This window comes from Neocloeon triangulifer, unplaced genomic scaffold, assembly GCF_031216515.1.
Source record: "Neocloeon triangulifer isolate White Clay Creek 2 clone unplaced genomic scaffold, ASM3121651v1 ptg000014l, whole genome shotgun sequence".
Taxonomy (NCBI): Eukaryota; Metazoa; Arthropoda; class Insecta; order Ephemeroptera; family Baetidae; genus Neocloeon; species Neocloeon triangulifer.
The window spans coordinates 9,908,749-9,922,091 of NW_026775556.1; the positions used below are offsets into that span (position 1 = coordinate 9,908,749).

The 13,343-nt window shown below is 38.5% G+C and overlaps 1 protein-coding gene across 1 annotated transcript in view; it reads left to right on the forward strand.

Annotated features, from left to right (window-relative positions):
* The window catches only part of LOC132201197 (formin-binding protein 1-like), a 34,130-nt gene that overhangs the window by 697 nt on the left and 20,090 nt on the right, over positions 1–13,343 (forward strand). The window lies entirely within an intron of this gene.

Below are 13,343 nucleotides of genomic sequence, written 5' to 3' on the forward strand. Positions count from 1 at the left end.
TAACAATGTGACCAAGAAACAACAATACATAATCAAATTCAGTTATATTTATTTACTATTTGAAATTTTATAATTTAAAAGAGAAATTTTAATATTTGTAGAAAATTATAAATCTTTTTCCATTTTAATTTTTTAAATTACCAATTATCTGATGAAAAATTGTGTATTTCACAGAATAATTATGTACTTGCAATACTTTCTTGTACCTTTGCAAATTGCTGCAATAATTGTAAAATGCCACTTACATACTTATTGCGGATCAGCTGTGACGTAAATCCATGACGTGTTTTTATTTTCACTTGGCATTCTTCGCAGCTGAGCAATTTTTCTCTTCACTGACATTAAAGCTAAAAATATCGAGAAGAATAAATCCATTTCCAATTTTTCACAGAAAACCACTTTTTGTGCGAGGATAATTGCCAGAAGCAAAATTGCCTCTTCGCGTGCGTGACCGCTTCTTGCTTTTTGACGCAAAAAGCGGCGACACATCGATCAAAACGAAAAGTGAACAATTGTCGAGAGAAAATCTGAAAGCTCGCTGCTTTTTCCTGCCCCTTTCCCCGCGGGTGAAATAACTTTTGTTTCTTTTTTTACCTCCGAAACGGTCCAGCGTGAATTGAACGGATCGACCGACGCTTGCCTGCGACCCCCTGAGCGATCAAACGAGTGGCCCTGAAAAGACCTGAGTCAAAAGAAAGGTTCGTACCTGCAGATGCCAAAGGTATTCGGCGGGCAGACATTGCGCGTGCACAGGTGGCGCCTCTTCTTTTAAATATTTTTTATCCAAGGAATTACTTAACGGAGGGTCAGAGTTCTATAAAAATTTATTAATTATTATCATTCAAATTTTTTCATTTTTTAACAGTCATTTTTTGTACAAAAGAATTAAAAAAAAACCTTTTTTCAAGGAATTTGTCGGGCTAAACAATTTCGTTATTATGATCACTTTTATAGTCTTTCAAAAGTGTCATTATTCATTCAGAGAAAAATTTGGAATAAGAAAATAACTGAATTTTTTATTTTTATGGTGATGAATTTCAATATTTAATAATCTTTATAATTCAGAATAAATAAATTTTTTATCCTTTTATACTAATTTGTAAAAATACTTCATTGTCAATAAATTCTCATGGAATGAAAAAATTTCACCTCTATGTGTAGTAAATATTTGCTAAAAATTTAAGATTGTCTTGAAACTTCAGATTTGTCAAATTTTTGGTGTTAAGAGAAGCTACAGTTTTGGGTGCTGGTAAACAAATTTTTATTTTATGATAAATAAGTAACCGCTCTCTTTATCATTGTATTTTGCCACCAAATGGAATCAGTGGCCGTAAATTTGAGGGTAAACGATGAGAACGGCTCAAAATGACGGAGCCAATTCTGAGAACTGAAACTGGAGCAGGTGCAAAGCACACAGGAAGTGGACGAATGGATGCGAGCCACACAGAAAATCATACTCGCGTGCTCGACCTAATGCTCACTTTTGTCGCGATCGATTCTGACACAGTAATAATAATGCACGCAAATAATGTTGCAAATAACACAATTATTTTTTTACGAACAAGACTATCAATTGAAAAATATGCATTAGAAATAATTCTAATTATATGAAAATATCTCATTTTTTCTCTGAAAATTGAATGAGGAATATTATTTAAAAATTTATTTTATAAATTGGAAATTTATATAATTCAAAAAATGTTTATAAAAATATATTCTCCCCATTACCAACAATTTATTATAAATTATAAAATATGCCATTATTCTAACACAATATTTTGTAGAGTTCCAGTTTCAAATTATCAAAATCAGTTGTACACATTTATATGCATTTTATTTTAACCGTGATAAAACCATTAAAATTAGCAAAAATAATTCTATAGCTGTTTATTTCTCTTGTAATTTAGTTTCTTAGCGTCTTTTTGACAACACATTCACTGATATCTCTCCTCTCTTCCTCTGGCTTGTGCTACTACCTCTCTTGCCGGTGTCGCTTTTGGTATAGAATGAAACGCAGAAATAGGTACGCGAATAATGTAGCAAATAATAAAGATTGTTAGCGCACATGACTTTCAGTCAGAGAAATCTTTTGATTGGAGCGTCATATTAAACTTTTTATTTTAAATCTGGCTGATATAGAAATCTTAATTCATATGTAAAGCAAAATTTCCAAATCCATAAAATTTAATTTTAATTACATTTAAATTGTGTTTATATGTATTAATCTACGTTCTAACTTAAAACTAGAAGTCAATGTCTAATAATTTATTTAGAATTGAATTAAATTGTTTTATCATATTAAAATCCAATGGAATGAAATTTTCTGTGCGTCAATTGCAACACTTTTGTTCCTTGTTTATGTACTGTGGAAGTGTTTGACGTTTGTCAATGACCCGCCACGTCTGCAGAAGGTCCGGACATCCTTTTCCAACCGCACGATTGTAATTCTTCAACGCCGCCAAATTTCCCCAGCCGTTTCAAAATCCACACATTAATTTGTGCAAACAAGAAATTATTCTGTTTGCTTTGAATACAATCGTGGTTTTGGCGTGCTCCGGAAAGTGAAGAAAGAAAGAAATAAACGAGTTGCAAAATTCAAGTTTCGCGGTTTCGCTCTTTCCCAGCCGCACATCACAATAGCCAGACGTCGGCCTGATCAAAATTCCACTCGGCTCCGACCAACTTTGCAGAATTAGTCGCTGCTTCATTTTGCGCCGCGTCCTCTCGTTTATTTTTTCGGTCTCTTCAACTTTTTTGTTCCGCCGGCCAGTCCATTGCATTTCCACAATGCATTATGCATAAGAGAATGCCAAAGTTTTATTTATCCACTTTTGCTGGCTTTGCGCGTGCCTCGTGGTAATTTAATAAGATCGCCGCGTCTTGCTCGGGGAAGCACTTTTGTCCGCGCAATTGTGGGCCATCTGGATTCTTGACTATTCGATTATTTATAACATTACTTTGCTTTATCGCAAAGCACGCAGTTCGATCCGCGGCAATGGAACCCTTGTTGGGTGCAGTCCCGACTCTTCAGAGGAAGACAAGTTTTTACAAAACCTGGAAACGACAAGTGAACGTGCGACTCAAGAGTGTTGAAATCTCAGACGCGGAAATTCAGTCCACGGTAAGAATTTATCATATCTGCAAATCAATAATTGATTTTGTTGATTAAAAAAAATATCAGAAGATATTCCAAATTTATATAAAAAAAATCGAATTTCAGTCGATTCCAAATCAGTATAAATTCTTTTTATTATTAAAAAATAATATTGTAATAAATTAAATCAAAATTTCAAATCCAAATCCATCTGTTTTGATGATAATGTAATGGAAATGTGTAAAATTTTGTTATATAAGGAATGTTTTCACGCTCGAATGACGTAAAAATCCACGTCCTTGATTCAAAATTATGATACAAAACGCACGATTCCTTGCCAAATGAATGTTGCCGCGATTACAAATATTCCGCCTTTTGCCGAGATAACATCTTTGAGCATCTCTCTATACTTTTACTTGGTGAGAAACGCGGATCGGCAATAAAAATTCCTAGCTCTCCGCACTCGAATTAATTAATCGTCCGCTCACACCAATTAATTAATGGAGTGTCAGAAAAACGAATGAACGAGGGAAACTGTCGCTGATGAATGGCCGGTAGGGAATAAAAAAGAAATCAGAATTAGGCCCCCTAGCAGAGGAGGTCCCGCATACAAACAATACTGTGTTTAATTTAAGATTGCGTCACTGAACTGACAGCGCTTAATTATATCAGTTTATCAGTGGATGTCGCAACTGCTGATCTTCCCGGGAGCGGCAAAACACGTCCCGAGATAGTTTAAAATGCATCTTGGAAAATAGTGCATTCCGAGTTCTCAATATGCTCTTATGGCCTTCCACTGCGGTCGAAGGAAGGAAGCACTTGCGGTGGAGCATTAGTTTGTGCTGCTTCAAGTAACTGAGATAAGGCGCGAGTTTTAATGGAGAATGTTGGATTAGTATATCATTTACAGTTCACAAACGTTACGGTCATAAATTTTAAATAAATTGAAACCTCATTTCATTCTAAACAGCTCAATTTAATAATTATAATCAACCTCCAAGTTAAAGTTTCAATTAATATTGACTTTCTAATTGAATGCATCAGTTTTTTAATTGTTATTGCTTAAAATAACGTAATACACTGGACATTATCAAGCGGACGTTTTCCTGCTCTTACTGGATTTTTCCCATTTTGCATGAAAACATCCAGTAGAAATTTAAAAAAAAATCTAGTGGTCTAAGGAAAACACAACTTCCTGATTAGCACACAGGAATTTTTCTGCATGGACTTTCCTGATGGTTAAAAGTCAAATTGAAAGATATCATAATCATTTTAGTTAAAACATTTTTAAAGTTAGAATGAAATTCTTTTGAGTTGTGCAATTGCAATAATTCCCATTGTATTCAAAGCGGTAACCAGAGCCACTGCGTTTGATCTTGACAGTGCTGCTGAAATAATTGCAAAGGAAGTGAGCTTTGCCGTCGCTGCTCATTGTGAGACAGTAAATGTCATTGAGGAATGCTCTCGATATCGCGTTTCACACAAGCAGCTTCCTTAATTTTTTCTCTCTTGCGTACATAAAATACAATGTAATTGAATTAAACGTGCTCGCCTTGACCTTGAACCGTGCCCTTCATTTAAATTTAAAAAAAAATAATAATAAATTACGTCAATTTTTTTTCCAAATATCGGTCTGGTTCATAAGAATTACACCATACATATCGCAATCCTGCTCATTCCTACAATAATTTTATACTTTATTAATGTTAAAAATCTTGCATTGCTCATGTTAGAGAAAATTAATTATTTATCCTTTTTTTTTATTCAAAATTTAAATATGCGCAAGAACAAAATGTAATTTTAGAAGAAAGTAAAATGTCATTTTTTTCTCATTTTAAATTCATGTCTCTCAGTGTTGTTCAACACAGGAAAATTGCGGCCTTGGCGAAAGTGCTCTTTTTTTACACCCTCGGTCGTTGCCATAAAGTTTGCCGACCCGCAAGGTGCTGGCTTGGTCTTTGCTACTCGAGAGCCCTCACCGCTGAATAAATGAGCAAGTGATGACAGTGCACATTATCCGCGCAATATGTTCATAATCCGTCGTCCCATGTTATGATGACGGCCTGTCAATATTGGCACCATTGCTGCAGATAAAGAAAGGCACTCGACGCGCAACTGGCTGCGATGGATAAACAGTGCCAGGTACTCTCGTCTCTCGCACTCCATAATAAATAACACAAAAATAGGCGAGATGAGTCAGAAGGGGGCGTGGCCGGGTGTGGCAGGGCTGTGCGTAACGCAGGTACATTGCGAGGGGTGCGATCCGTCGTGAGTCACCCACGCCTAGGACCTGCCCCAACGTGGCCCGCGGGACCACAAGAGCTTTCTATGAGAAATAATATCACAAGACGAGGGCAACCAGATGGAAGTTGCCAGATCGAGCAATTGAGCTTTATTTGCCTCCACTTGAATGGTTTTGTAATAATGGGCTTTGGAGTTACGCAGTTTGGATAGGAATATTATTATGGCTTTTTCTTTATGACGGATTTACTCTCAAAGTCCTACTATTGCCACACAAACATCCAACAGGGTGTTTTATTCTTGGCCAACATAAGAATTAAATTAATTATTTTACATTGAATGCAAAAAAAGTGATTGTAAGGTTTAACTGTGTTATGCAAATTAAATGTATTTATTTTAAAATTTAATTTAGAAAATTTCGAAGTTATTTTAAATTTTTACTTAATTCAAAATATTTATAAATTTAAAATTTCCATTTAAAATTAATTCACATTAATATACCTCCTTTCTTTTGCTTCAAAATTGATTATTAAATTTATTAAAATAAAATCTCTATCCATCAAGCCTGTCCAGCACATTCTGTTCTCTATGTAAATTGTGGTAATCCGAGCTGCCGTTTGACACGCGAGGGCGCGTTATCAGACAATCGGGGGTGCATTCATTGCTACTTACGGCGCACCTCGGTGCATCCGTCTCCATCTCGCCTTGGCCAAATATCGATCCGAATGCACTTCTTGCCCTCCCCGGCTGCGCTTCGCCGGCAGGGCTGACTCACGCGCGTACGCACCCACACTGCACGCACTGTTTTTTCACCCCTGATTGCAATAACTCCACTTGTGTAATTTCCAACCGGGGGGTGGCTGCAGTTTTTCGGCGACTACCCCTCGCGCCTCAGTCTTGCATTCTTGATGGGCCGGCCAAGACCTCGGCATGCGGTGTCTCGCCGAGTTTCTCTTCACGCTGGCGGTGAGTAAATTCAAAGGCAAATCTCGGCGGTTTTGTAGCCATTTTCAGCCGCCATTGTGTGCCATTAGTTTGCCGGCCGGTGCTAAAGTGGCTGTATGTAATTGTTTCATGGTAATTTTATGGTTTTGCAAAGCGAACAAAGCACAAAGGGGCATTGAAAGTGATTTTCTTCGCAGAATCGAATTTGTTTGCAATTACTCTTGCGAACCAAGGCCATGGCCATAACTTTTTGCATTATTTGTATTGTTAAAAATTAAAACAAATGCAGACCGTAATTGAATATACGTGCTCAGAATTCTAATTATGTTCTAGATTCTTGTCCCATGGAATCAATTTCCTAATTTTCTATAATCTTTCTTTCCGTCTTTGTTTTGGCGTTTCCAACTCGGCCGGAATTGTCGTGCGTATTAATTTCTCTGATGATTAACGCGATTACTCATTGCAATACCAAACCCATGGTTGAATTTCAGTGCCCAAAAGCGTCAAATGAGTCAGACACCGTTTCCAACACCGGTCGACTGATTACGAAGGCAGGTGCTCGTCCGACCTGAGAGATAAAACGCCTCTTAATCTTTTTGTTGCCTTTTCCAAAGTTTGTTTACAAACGCAATCGACTGACACCTATCGGTGCCATAACAGTCGCTGATGAAAAGAGAAGGTGGAAAATTAAATATAAGAGAATTTTTGGTGCGTGAGAAATTACCATGGGCTTATTAATTTATAATTATCGCAGGTGAGGCGTGCAAAGGCATAGAGCTATGCTGAGCATATTATATAAAGAGAGAACATGGGAATCGATTTTGTTTCGCTACAACTCGCAGAGCGTCAAAAATCAATACTGGCGACCACTGCTGGACACACTCCAGGCGCCAAAATTTAATACAATAGGGGACAGTTTTGGTTGTTGCCAAGTATAAAATAGCTTCTTTTGTGGAGAGGCAATTTACATGGGAGCTGGGAAGAATCAGATCAATGTTTATTGTGAATAAAAAATTAAAAAAAATAAGGACTGCTAATTTTTAAATTTTTTTTATTTAATCCCTTATAAAACATTACTTATTAGTATTTTAAATTTTTTTTTTAATCTTGGCCGTCCTAAAATATTTCATCTAAAAGTTTCATTTTTGGCATACTAGATTTAATTGTTGTGAAAATGATCAAAACAAGAATATCAATTCAAGTTATACAGCAAAGCATTTTTGTTTTAAATATTTTATCGCTAAAATTGCCTCACACATATGATATTTGTAAAGTAAAGCAAGTATAGTATGTGCAGTCAGTTGTATAGTGTGCCACGCTCCAGCAGGCCGCACACATACACGTTCACTATTCGTAACGTACCCAAGGAAGTATCAAATTTCGCAGGAAAAGAATTAGAGGTGCGTGGCGGACGAGATCCGACATTGAGGACGTGCAGAGCCGCCAATTGGACTCTCGTGAAAATAAATGCGCTCTCGTGCATTGTTCTCGCGACGTACCGCACCCATTGCGCTCCATTGTAATAATCGCATTCTCAAAATATAAATTCCATAACGTTGCTCCACCTGCGACGTGACTTTTCGTCGGTGTGACGACGAGCGAAAAAATTTACATTAACATGCGAAGTGCGCCGCGTTCGTGAAACGGACGTAAATTAATTAGCGCCAAGTAGGTGAACTCAAGAAAAACAACATTGGAAAAAATTTCTCTCATCATATCCATGTCTGCGAAGGACGTTGTTAATTTTTGTGTTGAAAAGTGCCATTTTAACGATATTTTATATCGCCATTAACAGGACTGGCAGAATTTTAGTGCCGTTCATAGCAGCCGGCGATCGCTTTTGGTGCAGAGAAATCTTCTGCTCTCGGCGGCAGATGGAATTTTTACGAGTACATGAAATTCGTTATTACCGATGGGCCTACTTTCCACGCGTGCTCGCTTAGGTGTTGCTAATTTTCGTACCGAAGTGATTTTCGAACGATCGCTCTCTAAAAGCCACTTTTACATCTTTCTCGTCAGCAGCGCGAGTCGATTCATCTGGCGAGAGGTCATTTGACACCGGCTGCTGGAAAAAGACGCCTTTTGATGCACCACATCCTCCGTCAGTTAGTTTAACCCTCGCTCCGTGTGCGCAGCTCATTTAAATATATGCTTCGTTCCGAATGCGGTAAACATGCAGCGGATGCGGAGTTTGTTGCCTTGTGTTTAGTCAAAGTTAAATCAACTTACAAGATGCAAGCAGCAGCAGACAATCCTTGGAACAATAGGCTGCTATTGATTTACGCCGCTCGACCAAGAGCAGAGTCCCAAGGCTACTCGGAAAATCTAATTTGTTTCTTTTGCTTGTTTCATTATAAGGCGAGAATTGGATTGCGCTAAGAAAGCTGCTTACTTCGTTGAAATAATTCCCAGACTGTAATGAAGTAACTTAAGCACTAAATACAAACATTCTTGGCATTTCACCCATTAATTAAATTTTCTCTCTTTTACAAAACGATTTGTTTTAAATTTCGCTGAAAGCAAATAAGAAATTCACATCAATAAGTTGCAATTAATGATTTATTTTAACTTATTGTGATGCATTAACAATCTCGGCACATTTTGTGATAAGAAACAATTTGCTGCTTATTATTTGGAGCTTATTTTAATCTGCTTACTTATTATTCAAGGTTTGTAATCATTTTTTACAAATATAGGCAACCCATTACTGTTAGTGAATGAACACTTTAATCCATGATCCCATACAAAAAGAAATCAATTTCATTCATTTCAGCTTCAACAATATTCAGTCTTTCAAACTAATTCTCAAAATTACACAACTCTATTTTACAGTTACCTCCATCTCTGTTATAGTTTTGGTATAAATCTAAGGTAGAAAAAACATTTTAACACAATTCACATCCTCATAGTAAAAGCCGATAATAAATCACAAAATCCTGAGGCCTCAGGTCACACAAACAAACCAGCCTCTTGTGTGATACCAAACACCCATCACGCTGAGAGAAAAAAATCGCGTAGGCATCGCGAGCCAACAAAACCTGCAGCCGGATCGCGAACCAGGATACGTCGTCGGCGCGTCGCTCATATGTCGAACTTTATTGTCGTGCACAATCAGCCAGTGACATTTGCGAAATGACGACACCTCGGCTCGCTTGATAAATTATCGCGGCGGAACCACTTTGTCTTTTACCGACAATCGCCGCTCGTTTTTCTCTTTGCCCAATTTGGCTCCGAAGAGTCTTGGAAGTGAAAAAGTCCTTTCACTAAAAAGCAAAGAGCGCGCCTGATGAGAAAAAAGCGTAGATTATTGTATAGTACATACTTCCGCGTTGGAAGGAATGCGCGTGGCTTAATACCAAACTCATTACACCACTCCATCAAAGCGCAAATTGCGTTTTTTGTGCGCCCGCATTCGCATTGTTTTGAGGGGGAGACGGACGAGCGAGCAAGACTAGGGAGGCGGCTGGCATTTATTTGCATTGTTCCGCGGCCAGCCACGTGACGCACGCGGCACATGTTCCCGTTCTGTGTCATGGAACAAATTCTGTCGTGGGTAATTAATTTCACCGTTCCGAACATGAATTATGTGTTGACATTTATTACACTGATAGCGATTATATTGTGCTGGGCGCAATCTAATTTATTATTCATGAACGTGTTTACATTTCCTTTGGAATTTTGAATGCCTAAAAAAATTGTATAAATTTGATTTTAAATTTATAAATCTTTTAAAATGCAGAGCAGTAAAGTTTGTAAATTCAAATGTAACAAATTATTTTTTCACTGTTATATTCCATATTTTCAAATTTCCACGAGGAAATAGGAAATCTAATTTGAAAGTTGATTGTAAAAAGCAGCAGCTGCAGTATCATTAGCCTGTAAGCAGCAACTAAAATTTAAAACAGATTTTCCTGGAACCCGAGTTTAAACAGAGTGACATCTTAACCGAGTCCGCGTTAAGCCAACTATATGAAGCCGAAGTAAACCGCCGGCAGATGCAATGTGCGTCATTGGAGCTGCCAGATGAAAATAGCCGGCCATGTAACCTCCAGTTCCCGCTGGTGATGGTGGTTTTGCGCGCATTTACCTCGTATAAACACACACACAAATGCTGATGAACAAATTGAATTCGCGATCCGACATAAATTTCGTCCTCCGCGCGAGAAACACGAGAGCAAAACTAAACGCACCAATGAGCTGTGTCGGCCGCTGTTCACACAGAAAGCAAAGGGCCTCACGTGGGGCCCCATTGTGCCTGCACAGGAGCAATTGAACGGCGCGCACTCGAAGACGGAAGGAGTGCAAGCTCTCATGTGGATCGCGCACAATGGTGAACAAATAAATAAATAAAGACAGAAATAATGAACGCTGCAACAGAGACCGTCTGCTGCTGTTGCGCCAGCCTGACGCGAAAATTGCCGGCAAAATTGCAGCTGGAATTCTCCGGAATTCTCGTAAGTGGCGCTGGAATTTTTACACGAGCATGAACAGAGAAGAATGCGTGGAAAATTTGTCTGCGGGAGTGCATTTCAACACTTTCCCTTCCTCATTAATGGAAAAAAATTAAATTGGATTAAATGAGAATATGTCAATAAATTAAAATGATTGAAATAAATATATACATTCAGGTATGATTATAATTATTTTATTTCAAATTTATTAGTTTGCTATATATGGACTTATATGGAGTTTTTAAAGATATCATTCAATTTTAAATGTTTGTCAGCCAGTTTTTTTTACTTACTGAGCAACTGTTGCTTGGAACTTCTCATAGCCACAAATCTGCCACAAATTTAATGTTGAAAATTGCTTAAGAAAACATACACAATTGAAGCAAACTAAAACTGCCTTACAATCGTGTAAGTTTCAAATCTCAAGCTTCTTTTTTGCAAAAACATGCTGTATCACTCCAATTTTAAAGCATATCAGCTCAAAGGAGGCCATTTTAGCGCTATTTGATGTGCTGACCGCTCTTGAACAATGATCCTCTCGCAGCCTCTCCTTTCATCAGTAAAAAACGTTTTCTTTCTCTCTCAGCGACGGAGAGCGAGAACGAAATCCTTCACGAAACCGACGCACAAAGGGAATAATAACGAAAACAGGGTCCGAGACAAAAGAATGAGTTTGAAACGAGTTTTACTATCGATGCGATGTTGACATCGCGCTTTCCGAAGGTCGGCATGCACAGACGCCTCTAGACCGACGACGCTGGACCATTTCGTTTTTATTATTCCATCTTTCAGCGTGGGCGAGTGGAGAGCAAGTTCCGCCGCGAAAAATCTCACCCGGCGCGCAGATTGCGGCCGAGATGCCTTTGATTTTCAGCTCGTTCACGAATTTATCGACCCGGCTCTCGTTCGAACCCTTTGAATACCAAATTAGAGTGCTGCTTCTGGTGCTATTTCGGGCTTATTATCACGGCTGCTCAGCTCGTGCACATTCACTAGCTGGGCGAATCGATATTAATGAAAAAAAACTCCCGCCGAGACGAGCGACCGAAAAGCGGCGCGGCGGGATTTGTGATCCGGTGACGTCACCCACTCGCAAAAGTGGCGAGAAATTGTGCAACCACGCTGGGCGCTCTGACTCACCCCTGGAAAATCGAATTCATGTCCCTGGAAAACTGTAATGTTGCTCTTGCTTTTGAAAGAGGCCAAAGCTATACACTTGCAAATTTGTTAGCCACAAGAATTTTGCTCTACTTTTAATTTTTGGAAGAAAAAAAAATGAAATCATGCTGTGGAATCATTTATTTTTTAAATTAAAATGTGCATTTAATACCCTAATTAAAAGAAATAATTAAATTTATTAGAAAGTAAAATAAAAAATCAAATTATAAAAATTTTAAATTTACGAAGTTTTCATCTAAAACTTTTCGGTATTGTATCCCATCTTAAAAGCAAAATAATTTTTGGAATAGCAAGTAATAAACTTTTAACAAACTGACTTACGGCACGCTAAAAACTTTCAATGAGCTCCCGTTAAAGAGGCAATTATTTTGAGAACGCGAGCATTCTTGAGCGTCGGCGGCGTTGAAAGTTTTCAAATTGTCGGCCTAGGGCTGCTGCTCACTTGAACCACCATCGGGAGCAATTAAGCTTTACAACTCCATTAGTTCTGTGCTAGAAATTCGGCAGACAAAGGCCGAGTGAGTGGAGCCGTGTGACGTCACTCGGCGTGAGAGCATCCCTCTGGAGATTCAAGGGTGACTCACCCCATGAGCCCGTTTTCCATAAATCTTCCGTCGATGGAAGCAGCTCTTCTTATTGGACTTTCCCACGAACGGAATCGGCACGGAAATGTCGGCACAGTCGGTTGTTAATAAAAATTTTGACGTGCTTCTCTGATTGTGAGTCGGCGCGCAGGCACAGCGAGGCACAGCAGGGACAACTCGTCAGTCGAGTCGAGATATGTATTTAATTGATTTTTCACTCGGGCCGTTCGTGCAGCTTGAGTGATGATCTGAACTTGGGCGCCGACACGAATGCTTATTCAAATATAGCGCAGCTCTCCGTGATGCACATATTACGAGCGCCTGATTTATTAGAACTCTCTGCCGGCCGCGATATCGTTTGTATTCAAATTTGGCCTAATTAACATTCGGCCGAGCGCGAACGAGAGGAGCCCATCAAAATTTCAGCCCATTAGAGGGTGTCGGGAGGAGAAAGAAAATTGCTACATAGACGCTGCGGGATTTTAGCACTATGCAAATTTTGCTCTCCGCGTGTGCGTGAGAGACGAGCTGAATCTTTGTTTGTTTTTGTGCCGATCCCCGAGGGTCCACATGGGGCAAAGTTGTTTCCGAGGATGCTTTTTATTGCCTTAAAGTTGGGCGAGAAACAGTAAAGTTTGTTTTGAACTCGTGTTTTTTTAATCCAAAAAGTTTCCATGTTTAGAAAATTAATGCACACAACGAGAGAAAAATTTATTTTGAAACTTTCAAATAATGAAGTGACAAAGCACTAATTTATTAAAGTGCTCCTAAAATTTAAGTATAAATATATATTAACGCCCAACTCTGCAAACGGAAAAGAAGACGTATGTAGTTTTTGTGTGGCAAAAA